Source organism: Mus pahari, chromosome 18 (genome assembly GCF_900095145.1).
Source record: "Mus pahari chromosome 18, PAHARI_EIJ_v1.1, whole genome shotgun sequence".
Taxonomy (NCBI): domain Eukaryota; kingdom Metazoa; phylum Chordata; class Mammalia; order Rodentia; family Muridae; genus Mus; species Mus pahari.
Window position 1 is genome coordinate 175,914 of NC_034607.1, and position 3,881 is coordinate 179,794.

Below are 3,881 nucleotides of genomic sequence, written 5' to 3' on the forward strand. Positions count from 1 at the left end.
GCACATTGCAGCCCCCCATAAACATATATTTTTAAAATTAATTAATTTTTCGAGACAGGGTTTCTCTGTGTAGCCCTGGCTGTCCTGGAACTCACTCTCTAGACCAGGCTGGCCTCGAACTCAGAAATCTGCCTGCCTCTGCCTCCCGAGTGCTGGAATTAAAGGCGTGCACCACCACGCCCGGCTTATACTTTTTATTTTTTTGAGACAGGGTTTCTCTGTGTAACTTAGATTGTCCTGAAACTTGATTAGTAGACCGGGCTGACCTTGTAACATGTAGAGATCCGCCTGTCTCTGCTTCCTGAATGCTGGGATTAAATGTGTGTGCTGCTACCTACCACCTGGCCCTTAAAACTACATTCAACAAACAGTTGTGTGAAAGATATTTTTGTGTGAAGGTAGATCTCATAAGTTGACACAAAACAGTTTTTACCCTAAAGCAAGTGAGTCATAGTTGGCCCAGGAATAGATTCAGGTTGCCTAAGATGATGGTCACATGAAATTTTTTTTATAGTCAAACAACAGAATAAAGTTGTCTGCCAGGCATGTTAGCATGTGTCTGAAATCCCAGCATTTGAGAGAAGGCAGAATTGTGAGTTCTGGCCTATATCAAGAATTTAAAAAAAAAAAAAAAAAAAAAAAAAGATTTACCTGATAGTAAAAAGTATTTTAGGTCATATTCTATGGTGGGTTAAATAAATAAATAAATACTTTGTTTGTTTTTTCAAGATAGGGTTTCTCTGTATAGCCCTGGCTGTCCTGGAACTCACTCTGGTGCACACCTTTAATCCCAGCACTCGGGAGGCAGAGGCAGGCAGATTTCTAAATTCGAGGTTAGCCTGGTCTACAAAGTGAGTTCCAGGACAGCCAGGGCTACAGAGAAACCCTGTCTCAAAAAAAAAAAAAAAAAAAAAAAAAAAAAAAAAAAAAAAAAAAGAGAAAGTTGTAGGGATCCTTTCTACACTAAGGCCTGTGTCATCCTCATCATTTGAGGTTGTTGGGACAAGGTATCCCTATTGTTGCTCAGGGTAGCCCAGGGATGTGCTACTTTGTCTAATATATTTCTTTTCCTTTTGTCCATTTTGTGTGTTTCAGGGTGAGGGGTGCACATGTGGAGGCACGTGGGTGGCAGTCAGAAGGGCGACTTTCAGGAGTCAGTTCTCTTTTTCCACCATGTGGAATAAACATGATAGGCTGTGATCCCAGTATTGGTACTTTAGTTCAAGGCCCAGAAAAAATAAAACAAAACAAATGAATAATAAGATTGAGGTTACAGTGTAAGGAGAAGCTAAGAATGAAATGGACAGCTTGTGAATGTGCAGTTAAGAACACATACAGGAGCTGGGCATGGTGGCACATGCCTTTAATCCCAGCACTTGGGAGGCAGAGGCAGGCGTATTTCTGAGTTCGAGGCCAGCCTGGTCTACAGAGTGAGTTCCAGGACAGCCAAGGCTACACAGAGAAACCCTGTCTCGAAAAACCAAAAAACAACCCCCCCCCCAAAAAAAACCAAAACCAAAACCAAACAAAACAAAAAAACGACCCACACAATTTAAATTTGTGTCTTACCAAGAAACTCTGTAGACTGGTCTAGCCTGGAACTTGGAGAGCCTCTGCCTCTCAAGTGCTGGGACTAAAGGCATGTACCTAGTCCAGTTAATTTTAAACTTGAATACCCTCTACAGTCTTGTAGGGCAATAGTGGCACACCTTTAATCCCAGCACTCAGAAAAGCAGAGGCAGGCGGATCCCAGAGTTTGAGGCCAGTGTGATCTACAAAGTGAGTTCCAGGGAAGTCAGAGCCACACAGAGAAACCCTGTCTCAAAAAACAAAAACAAAAACAAAAACCAAAACCAAAAATCAAAACAAAAAACAAAAAACCAAACAGGGCTGGCAAGATGGCTCACCGGGTTAGAGCACTGACTGCTCTTCCAAAGGTCCTGAGTTCAAATATCAGCAACCACCTGGTGGCTCACAACCATCTGTAATGAGATCTGATGCCCCTTTCTTTTTTCTTTTCTTTTTTTCTTTTTTCTCTGTATAGCCCTGGCTGTCCTGGAACTCACTTTGTAGACCAGGCTGGTCTCGAACTCAGAAATCCGTCTGCCTCTGCCTCCCGCTGATGACCTTTTCTGGTGTGTCAGAAAACAGCTACAGTGTACTTATGTATAATAAATAGCAAATAAACCTTTGGGCTGAAGTGAGCAGAAACTGAGTGAGTGGAATGGAGTTGACCTGAGTGAGCGGGGCTGACTGGAGAGAGCAGAGGTCCTAAGATTCAATTCCCAACAACCACATGAAGGTTCACAACCATCTGTACAGCTACAGTGTACTCATATACATAAAATAAATAAATCTTAAAAAAACAAAAGGGCTGGAGAGATGGCTCAGCAGCTAAGAGCATTGACTGCTCTTCCAAAGGTCCTGAGTTCAAATTCCAGCAACCACATGGTAGCTCACAACCACCTGTAATAAGATCTGACACCCTCTTCTGGTGCATCTGAAGTCAGCTACATTGTACTTATGTATAATAATAAATACGTCTTTAAAAAAAAAAAAAGAAAGTAGCTTTAAAAAACAAGACAAAACAAAACAAAAAAAGATTTATATATGTTTTTGATGGGGTTTGCACTTGCGTGCAGGTTCCCCTGGAAACCTAAAAGACAATTTCAGATCCTGCCATCTGTGACAGAAGTGCTGGGACCTGAACTTGGGCCCTCTTTCATCTCTCCAGTTCTGATATTTTTGTTTTTATTTTCTGTGCATGCCTGGTGTCAGGGACAGAAAGGGGGTACTAAAAGGACCAATATCAGCACAATACACCCCAAGGCCAAGTTCTCAGCACAAAGGAGAGTTATTTGCCTCAGAGGAACAAAAGACATGAGAGAGGAAGAAGGAAAAAAGAACAAGGGGTTGGGGGACTTATATGCTCTAAGAGACAAAAAATTTGCCTCTGGATAGAAGAGTGGCTATAGGCAAATGGCAGTTTATAAAGGGAAAGAGTTGGTTAATTTTGATTGAACATGTTAATTATGATAATCAAAGGTGGAGTGTTGATGGCTGGACTTCAATGCTTTGATAGCTGGCCCTTGGTGGTCAGCCTCAGGGAGAGAAGTGGCCAAATAAGGAAACAGACCCTGGTGACCAGTTTAGGACCGTGGGAAATGAGCTGTACGTAGTTGCCATTCTTGGGCCTGCTAGAGCCCTTTCAGGTACTAGTTCCTCTAACTAGTTAGAATGCTGTGGGCAGGTTGCTGGGTGGGAACAGAGCAGTACCAAGGGCTTTTACTTGTTCAGTCATCCCACCCCAGCGTTGTTTTTTATTTGTTTTTGAGACAGGTTCTCACTCTGAAAACCAGGGTAGCCTTACTAAACTCATGAAAATCCACCATGCCTCAGCCTAACTGCTGGACTACTGATGCTGGCCACCACGCCAGGCTTGGTTGGGGAGGCTCTCTGTAGTGGCCCTATTCGGATTTGGCTCTGTAGACCACACTGGTCCCACGTTTACAGAGATCTGCCTGCCTCTGCTTGCTGAGTGGTGGGATCAAAGGTGTATGCCACACCTGGCATCAGGCGTATTTTAGGAGACTGTTTTCCTGTGAAACCCTCTGGGTCAGCCTGAGAGGTCAAGGTTGGGCCACCACACCTAAACAGGAGTTAAAATTTAACATTAATGAGAAGGAAGGCTGGGTGTGGTGGTGCATGCCTTTAATCCCTTGGGAGGCAGAGGCAGGTGGATTTCTGAGTTCGAGGCCAGCCTGGTCTACAAAGTGAGTACCAGGACAGCCAGGTCTATAGAGAAACCCTGCCTCAAACCCCCCCACCCCCCCAAAAAAAAGGGAGAGAGAGAGAGAGAGAGAGAGAGAGAGAGAGAGAGA